Genomic DNA, 12814 nt, shown 5'->3' with positions numbered 1-12814 from the left:
GTATGTCATATATTCTCTATTTTCAAACCTAAATATGATGCTTTCTTAAACGAAAAGTACATAGATTTAGTTCCAAGACTTTTAAAACGTTTTGATTGTCTGTGGCTATATGTAAAGCTTGTCTCAAATAGTTTTGGTTAATGCTACCAATTTGATTGCTTTTTATTGTTATAAAACGGAATACGCACCGGTTAGACCCGACTGCAGTGGAAATCACATAGTCTCAGATGTCATTTACAGAGATAAGAGAAAACTAGCAAGTGACATGAAAAAATTAGTTTGTCGTACTTTTTGAAGATATAACATTCTTAAATCTCACTTAAGCAGACAAAATGATAACCCAGATATATCGCTTCAGTAGATTTAGACACTCTGTATATCTCGGAACCAGTTGGAACCAGTTTAGTCTCCACCAATATTCTAAGTTTGGAGATCAAGTGCAGAATAACTCTTGCCAACAGGTGCTACTAAAGATCCGTGGACAATCACGACAAACAAAACTTACACTCTATAAGCCTCTAATTATTTCCATCCTATTATACAGCGCAAAAGCACGGACCATGACGAACCGAAATGAGAAAGCACTTGGAGCATTCGAGAGAACTGTTCTTCGCAAGATCTTTGGAGCCGTCGGCATAAGCGATGAATATCTAAAAAAATGGAACCACGAACCGTTTGAGCTCTACGGCGACACGGGAATTTTTAAGAGGTTAATATTCCAAAGAATGCGCTGGTTAGGCCCTACAGTGCGCATGGAAGACGATGCTCCAGGTAAAAACTCCTTCGATTGGATACCCATGGGTGGACAATGGAAGCAAGAGCGCCCACGCATCCCATAGAGAGACCAAGTGCATAGCGACATGTCTACACTTTGGATGTTCAATTAGCAAGAGCAGGCAAAGGATTGAGGCAACTGACGAAGTTATGTGTTCATGGCTCACCACGGTTGTAGCGCCACAGAAAAAAAAGAAAAGCTGATTTAGACACTTGAGCTCCTCAAAAACCACCTATTGTCACCAGCCAACAAAAATGCAGATATTCTCTACCCTTGAAAACCCGTTTCCAATGCATCTTAGTTTCATCCTGAGCTGAAGCATTCAGGATATAGCGAACATAGCCGATAAGAAGCATCAGAAGAAGAGTGAGACCAAAATCACTGCAAGGTCACATGGGTTCACAGGTTTCAAAATAGCGATTTTTTATATTTTTTTATTAAATTCTACAACACCTCTAGAATATTGTCCTTAATTTTCAAGTTGAACCGAGTAATAGTTTCGGAGATACAGCCCTGAGAACTTGTGCGCTCGAGCTAGCTAGGCTAAGTGCGCCGTCTTTAAACGCGTTTTTTTCGAAACTGTGTTTTTGAAGTCGGTTGGCAAGATTTCTCGAGAACTACGCAACCGATCTTCATAAAATTTTACACGGGTCTGCGAAGTACAATTCTTAAAAACTCGGACGAAGGATTTTTTTCGATTACAACTATTTGAAAAAAAATGTCGCGAAATTTTCACTGAAATTTTAATTTTTTTGTAAAAATGTCTGCCAAAAATCCAATTTTCAGTTTTTATCTTTCGTCCAAGTTCTAATATAAGGTTTTAACTAAAACACGTATTTTTTCACTTTAGATTATCCTGTAAGGAGTTACCCTGCCAACGCAGGCGCATTTATTTTCGAGGGGTTACCGGAAACGGCGTCCCAATGGGCGAGTTTAAAATATATTTGTTTTTTAAATTTCAGAATTTTTTTGTTAATAGTGTATGTTTGTAGCAATCAAAAATTCTAATAAAATATTTTATTTTTTATATGAGAAAAATGTTGAAAAAGGCTGTTTTTTACCCGAGGACAAAACTTAAAGCTGTCTTATTATTTAAAAATTAAAAATGCATTAAAGCCTTCAAAAAATCCATGGCGACAGCCAAGTTCTCAGCAAATCATTTTGAGGACAGAATTTCGCTGACAAAAAGTGTCCTTCCGCCTAATTCCACACACATGACATAACTTACATATATTTACACAAACTACAAACAACGAACACACACCAGCCCATGTGAAAACACAAGCACACATACACTGAACTGTAATCATTACATATCACCAGCATGTACATATTTAAATCCCATTGTTTGCTACATTGCGGATGTTCAATGACATTTCTGACAGCAGAAGCTGCATCAGACACAGCGCCGTGCATCCTTTACCACATCCGCATCAATGTGTGTGCTTCCTTGAACCCGGCCCTAGCCACATGCAACATACTCATTTAATTATGACTGAAAGCGTGCACGAGTTCAATTTCTAGCACTAACACACTTACACATACACACAAGCGCACAAACAAGCGCACACTTGCACATGTTTCATTGATTATCGATTAAATCATCAAGTATCTACCAAATAATCAGCTAACGCCTTCCTCTGCACACATATTCACATGTGTGCGTGTGTGTGTGTGTGAGCGTTGTCAACAAGATTTACTTCACTAATGCACGCTTACATGTGCAACACATGTACGTGTGGCAGGCGATGACAATATCTGTGTTGTTGCCGCTGACAACACGAACATCACTGGTGTTGCCGATGTGGGCATTGTATTGTGATTACATAAAGGCAACGTGCAAGCAGAACGAGGCCGCCACAGGCGTTCACACAAAAAGCATTAACTACTCTGTACACCGGAGCTGCATATCTGGCTGATTGTCAGCACCTCTATCTCCCCTCTCTCTCCCCCTCTTCCTTGAAGCATATTTGCATGAAAGCGTGATGCAAACGAAAGATGGTTTCATCAGTCCCTGAAGATTTACGTAACGACCATATTAGTAAATATTATACATTATATAAGATGAAAAAGAAGAAGAAACTTTATGCGCCTAACAGCACGATCCTTGAACACCCTTGGTGCATATATTTGTAGTCGTATTTCTTTATTTTCTTTTCTTTTCGTATTTCTAATCAAACTTCATTTTTTTTATATTTATAATTCAAAAACCTAATCTAACCATAATTGCTCTTGTTTGTGTTTCTTAGAAGAGAAGAGAGTAGTGATATTTTTCAATGATTTGTATCAAGAAGCAAGATTTAAACCAATTCCCTCAGGTTGCTTAAGACTCAAATGGTTTCCATTTCACAGACCCGACTGTTTTGACTATATTTTGAGCATAAATGTTAAAGAATCTATATATTTGACTTCTCGAAACTGTAGAGCGGTCGAAAAAGTCTTTTCGTATTTTGTCAATAGATGTCGTTACAGTCGTATATCTGGGTTGCTACCGATCACAGTTCGTGCAGCACAACAATGGTTCGGTCGCTTCCGAAATGTTGAGTGGTCGACCAAAATAGTATATATTTGTTTATTTATTTGTTATTATAAATATAAAAAAAAAATTAATTGAAATTTGATTGGAAATACGAAGAGACTTTTTCGACTACCCAATATTTCCTATATGAAAGCTAAAGCCTTGCTTAAATTTTATTTAAACTAGTCCCTAAGAGTTACGAACGCAGCAATACAATAGATGGATCCCCAACCAGAGTATCTTCCGGTGTTAAATAACCTTAATAAGTACCGAAACTTTCAATTCAATCATAAAGTATCAAAAAGTTTTATTTAAGCAATTAACCGTACACCAAGCCATCTCTACCGAAGTTCTATAACCCAATTGAATCAAACAACATTATACTATATATACAATCGAAAATTAGGAAATAGTATAATACAGTAATACAAAACTGACAATTCCATAATAAATTCAAAATGTTTTTGGTATATTTCATTGTTTTCTAAAATGAAATGTATACAAATCAAGGTCATTTCTGGAGGCCAAAATATGCAAATATCATTTTTGAATTGCATCTAAACATTTACAGTTCATGCAGTGTTTTCATACTTTTCGTTTTGTTTGAAGATTTCTCCGTAAGTGTTTTCCACTTTATGACAACCGGAAATCGCTCTTAGGTGTGAAGAAAAAAAATTTCTCACAACGGCTTGTGCTTATCGCTTCGCAATGTTGGCCTTAATCCAAAATATTTATGGAAAAATAATTGCTTGTAAGATATGATAGAGGTTTTCAAATTGAACTTGAAAATTTGCATTTGCTTTTTCTCCAAACGCTTGACGTTGCACTGATCGATTGTGCTTTTTGACGGTTTGACGGTTTTGAAGGTTTTGTGTGCATAAATTTTTTGAACAAAAATTTAGGAAATTTTAAATTTTTGGAAATTTAAAGAATTGAAAGATTAAAATTAAAGAATTGAAAAACTGAAACTAAAGAATTATTTTTTTTTTATTCTGAGGCTTTTTGGCTTTAAATAACCTAAATGTTACTACAACTGGTCTAAAAATATTATAAATAACAAAGCTTTCAGTGGTAGTAATCTGTATATCCTCATCCTCATTTATTCATTCTCGGATTGTTTCGAAATGCTTAGAGAGAGAGAGAGAGAGAGAGAGAGAGAGTATATAAATATTTACTTTTAAAATATAGAAAAAATTAGTTTTGAGTTCTTGTCCAACTTTCAAAGGGCTCTAACTGATATAATACATATTTATTAAGGATCTTTTGACGACTCCGCGGAAAATTTACAAAATTTATGCACGCTCGGAGCAACGCTAAAATGACGTCACACAATATATATACATACATTCAATACTGCATAATATATTCCACTGCTGGCGTTGAATGATGTTGATAAGCGCCTTTTATTGCACTTTAAACTTCTAACGAAATCTTATAATAGCAGATCGTACAAGGAACACTTCACAACCAATTATTGGTTTATAATATATGATACTATGATACAAACACGCGCAAATCATTTGTACTCCTTGATTTCAAGAATAAAAGAGTTAAGTTTCTCAGCATCACTACGCAGGAGACACTGTGCCATGAGAACAACAAAAGCAATACATAGCATTTCAATATTAATCGCTTTTTGAAACTCTTGAAACATTCTTAAATCACAAAATACATTCAATAACTGCACACAATCTCTTCTAAGACTAAAGAAATTTCCCCGACAACAAACGCAGAGAATATAAGAAACACGCAGATTGCTGATAAGTCGGTAAATCTGCAACGAGGCAACTCGTACAAGCACCTTTTAGCCTCAACTCGTTAATTATAAATTATTTTTTTTTTTTTTAATATCTATATTTATCATTAACTTACTCCGAGTCGTAAAAGTAGCTCATAAGGAGATATTATTTGCTGAAACACACTTCGTTCGTCTATGCTATTTGTGTTCGCATACGCGCTGCGCCCGCGACGACGCGCACTACTTGCACACTCACTTAGCTGTCACTTTCACTAGGCGTTTAGGCTTTTTTTACGATTTTATTAACTATGTGAGAGCGTATTTTTGGCTACGCATATATCTTTGTATGTGTGTGTGTGTGTGACCATGTGCCGCAACGCAATGGTAATTTGCCTAGAACACGCTGCTTTTTCGCGACATTTATAACGCGACTGGCTGGCTGACAGACAAAAAGCCTACATGAACTAAACGCCTGCCGTGTAAGCGTGTCGTTCGGTGGGCGCGCGCAGACTGCGGGATGCTGGCGCTTCACGAGGCATTCCACCGGCGTACGCCCAAGTGGCGCGTGGCTACATATATACCTATGTATGTCTGTATATATTTAGTGAGTAGCGAAATTTATTTCACATATTTTTTTAGCTTGTTTACTTCGTTTACTTTTTTAATAGCTCAACAAAAGCATACTCAGACATAAATAAATACAAAATTTCATTACAAAAGTAATAATGAAAGCAAACAAATTATATTTTATTGGAAAATTGCAAACAATTCGCTGGGAGGAGCGATAAACACGCGCAAAAAGCGACCGAAAGTTCAACGCGCGGTCACAGCGTGCAAAAGGTTAGCGTACCTTTAAGCGCGCATACGCCCTGTCTATCAACGCCCACATGCAAACTAGAGAAAAAGTGTTGACGCGCGCGTTTCCTAAATCGTATGTGCGATGTGTGTTCGCGTGCAAGCACCAACGCGCACCACTTTCAACTGCAGCCGGGCGACCGCGTGGCAATACGCATACGCCCCGGCGATTGTGACAGCGCGCGGCATTGGTCAAATAGGCGCGCGTTCTAAACGAAATGACTGAACAAAACTACATAAAACAGAAGAGAGCAATGCTGCGCAGTAATACTAAAAACGGCAGACGAAGCAGCTTGTGGAACAACAGCAACGATAATATCAACAATTTTAATAAAAATGCAATAAAACAACAACACGCAGCGATGCTGTGTGTAGCGCTAATAAATTCTCGATGTTATTTGTAGATCTCCAAACTGTTGATTGCTTAATTTTGATTGTGATTATTGTTGTTGCTGTGCTAGTTTAGTGTTTTCTGCCAAGGTGTTTGGTGAAATCTTGCATGTGCGTAGATTGCATTCTTCAGTCGCTCTACAGTCGCAACCACTTGAGTACATGCGCACCGATGGCAGCAGAGATCTCGCGCTCCTCAGCGACTCCCAGCTATTAATACTTTGTTGTTATATTTGTTTTTAATAGTTCGCTGTACTATGTTGTTGCTCTCGGCACTCGCCTAGCTGTTGTCTACAATTTATTTGCGCTCAGCTGTAGCCTACTTTTATCGCCTTTTCACGAATTTGTTTAATTTATAACAGAATTTTCTATTGAACTATCATGTTCCAGAAAAATTATGATAAATTAGTGCGTAAAGAATTTCAATTTGATTATATTAATACCCAAAACGCACTGCTATTGGGAGTCACCGAACAGCGTAAACAATTCGAAGTGTTTCAAAATGGTTTGTCGGTTCGCAAAATAATAAAATAGTTATTGAGAAGTAACGCGATTTATTAAACAAAATCTGTATTAGTTTCTAAGAGACATTTTTGACAAAAAAAAAGCTAAACTGTATCGAAAATTTATGATTTACAACTCATCGCCAAAATGTAGGCAACGTTTTCGGTTATCTGTAGCCATAGCCCAACTCGCGTTGCCGCATGGCAAAAGCACAATTGACTATAAATAAAGAATAGTAGTTCACTGTTACAAAAACTGTTAGTTTTTTTTTCTAATTGCTGTATACTTTTTACATGCATTTTTCCTTATAAATGAAAGTAATTTTTTACTTTAGCAGATCGAGACTCAAAATTATGCCGGCACAGTCCAATCGATTAAAAACCTACTAACATTAGTGAATAGTCATTTAGGGGTTATTTCTTGCTAATTTTGAATTGCTAAGACCAAAGATAATAGTACAAATTTCCTATTGCATAATATTTTTGTGCTGTTGTCAAGGGTTGTAGGGGTCAAACGAACACAATTTACTAAAATAACAAAAATAGCTTCACGTGTTGGTAATTTTTTACCTTTTATGAGGTGTCCTGATTACGTATATCAGGATCCCACATACAAATTAGCACATCAGTCGCAAATTTTTCTTTCAGATTTGTTAAGTAGTGTAAATTATACTATTTATCACCCTCTCAAGTAATTGAAATTCAAAGATTACTCTAAAAACAAGTATTTGCACAGATTAATTATTGCGTTAGGAAATGATTCCAAGGTGATTCGATCAACTCTGTTGACGAAGCTTATATAAGGGGTGTCCCAAAAATAACGTAAGATTGGAATTGAATATCTACATATATTAAAAAAATAAATAATTATAGTACAGATATAATATATTAATATAAAGAAGATACTCGTTATCAGAAAATAATTTTCAACTTAATTTTTATTGAAAGCGTTTATTCAGTGAAAACCAAAACGAAAGTTTAGTCATCCTGATTCAATTAAAAAGTCTGACTTTAGGCCGATAATAAACAGTAACTTATTACCAAAGCATACTTAAGTTAAAGTATGAGCACTTTTGTTACCACGAAACATTGGTGAAGTTAGCAGAGAAAGTGGCTAACTTAAAGGTAAGGTAATTAACTTGACGTTCCTTAAAAAGACTATAAAGGAATCTTAAGCGATTAAAAATAATTATGCCGGAAGAGCTGGGGAACTATGATTGAAAGCGGAGAAACTTATTACATTTCTTTCTAGGATATGTTTCTTATTACAATTACAATAACATATAGTACTATACTCGTAGAATACTTAATATTGCCTGGCACTTCCAAAATCTTCAATCAGCACTTTTCCACTGAATTTACCTGTTTTTAAGGGGTTACTTGGGTTTACGGGTTTCAAAAAATCTATTTAGAAAAATAAATAAAAAAATCTAATAGAAAAAAATTTTAGGAAAAAAGCTGTTTTTTACCCGACAAAACCCTTGTAACCCTTTAAGAAAACTAGTTAGAGACTAGTTTGAGCTAAGATTTTTCATAGTCTTATATCCAATATGCTGGAGAAAGGAGAGACATTCAGATGTAAAGAAACCACATTAAAGGCTAAAGACAAAGCATAAAACTCAAAAACTCGATGAAAAAATGAGAGCGTATCTAATTACTAACGGAAAAGGCTGCAACGCCCACAACTGCAGCGACGCCGACAGCGGCATATAAACGTTGGCGGCTGCAGAGTTCGACAAAATAAGCAGAATATGCAACGTTTATTTAAATAAACACATATATGCATATGTGTGTATATTTATATGCGTGAATGTATGTAAGTATGTGTGCGTAATTAAATCATTTGCTATTGTTTATATATGTATATGTACATACTTATAGAAAATTCATCAGCAGGCGCTGCAATTCACCTCACTGCAATTCTTGCTATTAATATTGTTGTTGTGGTCTCAGCACGATATTGTTGCTGTGGTTTTTGCCTTACATACTCGTAAGTATTTGCTGTTAGGTGTTGCTTGCACATCACTCGCATCTGCTTTGTAAGCAATTGTGGCACACTCAAGCCAGTAGAAATACATACATACACATTTCGTTCTTTCTTTATTTGCTGCTTCTAATATTACGTATTATTTATGTACGTACATATGTATATGCAAGTGTGAGTATATATTATTTATCTACATGCAAGCTGAATTATAACTCATTGCCTTGCTTTATTGCTATGTGCTTTAGAGCTCGTCACTCGCTGACATGAAAAACACATTAAGTCCACTTCGTAATTATTCAAGATATTTTAATGTTAAATTTTAAATTATAAAAATTTGATATAAAGCCTCTTAGCGCGTCAAATCATCATGATTTGACTGAATAAAGTATTTTTAGATAAAAAACGTATCTTCTTTAAAAATGGCTTTGTTGGATGGTAAGTAGTGGTTAAACATTTTGTAACTCATTTGAAATTTAAAGTCGGCAATTTTATCTAGAATGAAAATATAAGCTTGTATACACTTCTAACATATGATTTTCCAATTTTTTTTTTTTTTTTGAAAAAAAAAACTAAATTAATTCAAAATTTAGAGCAAAGATTTTACCCGCGAACAGTACTTAATGTGTTTTTCATGTTGAACTAACTTTATATGCAAATAGCTATGTATGTCTGTATGTTCTCTTGCACATTTATGTGTTTTAGAATAATTTATTGGACATTTTATGTGCATCTTTAGTCGTTCAGAGAAATTGTATCATTGGTAATATCAAAATTAATTTCGCTGGCTGATTTTTTTACTTTGTGATGTACACTGAAGAAAATAAAAAAGCTTCAGCATTTTTATTAAGCCACAGATAAAAAAAATTTGAAAAAAAAACGATAAATTCGGTTGCACCGAAACTACAATACCCTTCACAAATACAAATGATTCCTTATGAGAACTTGATTCCGATCGTTCAGTTTGTATTACAGCTATATGTTAAAGTGTTACGGTTTGAACAATTTCTTCGAAGATTGCATTAATGTCTTAGACAATAACCGAAGCCAAATTTTGTGAAGACATCTCATCAAATGAAAAAATTTCCCATACAAGGACTAGATGCCGATCGTTCAGTTTGTATGACAGCTATATGCTATAATGGTCCGAAATCAATGGTTTCAACAAATGAGTCTCTTGTTAAGAAAAACACGAGTGCAAGCTTTCAGACCGATATCTCAAAAACTGAGGAACTAGCTCATTTACATATATACTGGATTTATGGACACAGCAAAATTGACTCAGCTGCTGACGTTTTCTTTTGGGTGTTACAAATTATATAATAATAATCTGAAATACACGATTGTATGGAGTTCAATTACTAAAAAAGTTAATTAATATTTATGGTATCCGTACTGTCTTTCCACCTTCAGAAAATTCGTAAATGCTTGAAATTAGAAAAATAAAATACAAATATTTAAAAACTTGGACCATGAGGTAAAAGAGATGCTATGTTGGAAGCGGAGACTAATATGAGATAAAATAATATATTTCCTTTATTCCATTGAACGATTTTAGCTGAGATATTCAGTTAAGAAGATCATGGTGAAAAATTACGGAGAGTTAGAAGGCATTAATAGCTGTCTTCGATTGGCCAAGCGTTACTCTCCAGCGAATCGAACAAATAAAGACATATATATAATATATATGAACAACCAAATTGGGCGCACAAAAAAGATCGTTCCATACAGCTCCTCATTGAGATGTGTTGAGGAGGCGAGGATAATGAAGAGTAACAAAAAATTGCCATCAGCAGGAAAGAATCTCGACATAGGTCTCATAAAATTACTTCGCTATAAACATTTATTGAAAAACCGCTCAAATTAAATGAACCATAGTTGAGAGTAGAAAAAACATTTACTTTTAACTCCTAGAATAATATTGATTTTATTTTATTTTATTTTAATGATATTATGTGCTCAACTAAATTCTGATTTTTTTTTCGTAATGCAAATGCAATTTTATTGTAAGGAAACGGTTACAAAAGAATTGTTCGAAGTATTGCCCAACGCTAGTCACAACCTTTTGCCATGTTTCTGGCAAAGTTCGAAAATCATTACAGGAAAATTGTTCATTTTGTGATGCTATGCAAGAATCAAGCCATTTTTCTTCGTCGTCTTGTGAGTGGAACTAATTATGAGCCACACCATGTGACAGAGAACGGAACAAATAATAAGCGACGGTACAATATCTTGGGAATATGGCGAAAGGGGAAGGACATCCCATTTAAACACTTCCAGGTAGGTTTTAAAGGGTTTGGAAACGTGAGGTCAAACGTTGTCATCCAGCACTTATTTGTTGGTTTGAAGCATTCCCAGCGCATGTAGTCGACTTGAAAAGGCTTGGCGTGTAACTTCCGGTTGCTAGTATCAAAATCGCTGGAGTTCTCTTCGAAGAACGTCTCGCCATCATGCACCTAATAATTTATTTTTATTTTTAAAGTTGTCCGTATACACCTGAATATTTCACTCAGTGTACCCAACTGACTACAAAGTAATTATTTGGTCGCACACTCAAGCGCCTCTCTTCTCCGCTACTCAAAGTACTGGCTGTTTTTGTGTGCCATGTTTATATTTAAACGCATTTTTTAATGTGTCAAAAATCAAAATCGATTTTCGCCTGCACCTAGAACGAAATGCATACGAATTCAGAAAGAGCGACGAAACGCTTGCAACGCGACCACACCGCCGGGCTGTGACGCGCCGAAAGTCTAATAAACAAACACAAAGTGACCAAAAAAATGTAAAATAAACTATTTTAGGAGTGACGGACCACATTCATTACACACACTTGCACACACAGGCATGTGTACAAAAACAAATTAATTGAATAAATAACACACAAGAAATGATTGAGTAGTCATCAACACCACAGCAGCGGTGTAAAGGAGCACTATATACATACATAGTACACACATAATTTCGCATGTAAATACAAAATAATTGACACCGGGCATTGCTGGAGCGAAAATTTGAAATACAAAACTTTTCCAATTTTTCTTTTTTTTTTTGGAAACCTGAGATGCGCGCTTTGTACGGCCAAATATAGCTTTGCGGCGGTTTCAACTCAGCGTTGAAATTCTTTTGAATTATTTTCGCAAATTTTTGTGGATTATTACTTTTTTATTTTAAGCAATTATTTAACTTCCACACTAACCTATCGAATTTTATTGTAAATATTTACGAAAACGTGCGAATAGCGCTATTAAGCCAGAAATAAATAAAAAATGCAATGAATCATTATAATGTTTGGGAATTTGGGAAAGTTTTTATTGTTCGCGAAGAACAATTGTAGCCGCTAAATAAATAGACTAAACACTGATTGAGAAGGTGTGATATACTTGTACGTAAACCGATTTTTGCGATTTGGATTTTCCTACAATTGAATAACACACGGATGTTGAATGGTGTAGAGTTTAGCTATGTATGTATTTTCTCATTACGAGGGCATTTTGAAAAGTCAGTAATTGTTGAATGGTGGGTGCCAACTCCAGCAACTGTGAAATTCGCAAATATATTACACAAACTGTCATTTTTGATGTTGTGCATGATAAAATACAAAACAATGAATTTATAGTTGCTTATACCATTTTGTGTGATTTACTTATATCAGCTGGTTGTTCGATTCGATACTCTCATATATTTGGTGAATCAGGTTGTCAAATATCTCCCTTCCGCCTTTTTGTCTTTTGAATTTCGCGGCTATGTAGAAAGCGCTAAAGAGCTCGTATCTGGCAATACTATACATCTTTGAAAGGTCTTGACATAACCTACAAAACGACGCTATGCATGATTAGTTTGGATATTGCGTTCAATAGTTATAGACGTGTAAACATGAAGTTTTCTTTCGTTGAAAGTAAATCCGCTAGAGAAACGTTCCGTGAGATTAACCTTCTGGAACGAATCAACGCCGGCGATATGCTGCTGAAACGGAACGAACTCGACCGATTTTTGAAGTGACGAAAAATGGATCACATATGACCATATCAAGCGCAAACGATCGTGGTCGAAG

At 35.3% G+C, this 12814-nt stretch overlaps 1 protein-coding gene across 6 annotated transcripts in view; it reads right to left on the bottom strand.

Annotated features, from left to right (window-relative positions):
- Positions 1-12814, bottom strand: part of LOC126767919 (uncharacterized) — a 68300-nt gene that overhangs the window by 38508 nt on the left and 16978 nt on the right. The gene's annotated exons all lie outside the window — the stretch shown is intronic.

This window comes from Bactrocera neohumeralis, chromosome 2 (assembly GCF_024586455.1).
Source record: "Bactrocera neohumeralis isolate Rockhampton chromosome 2, APGP_CSIRO_Bneo_wtdbg2-racon-allhic-juicebox.fasta_v2, whole genome shotgun sequence".
Taxonomy (NCBI): domain Eukaryota; kingdom Metazoa; phylum Arthropoda; class Insecta; order Diptera; family Tephritidae; genus Bactrocera; species Bactrocera neohumeralis.
The sequence above is the reverse complement of the archived record's forward strand: the minus strand, read 5'-3'. Positions and strand labels throughout refer to the sequence as shown.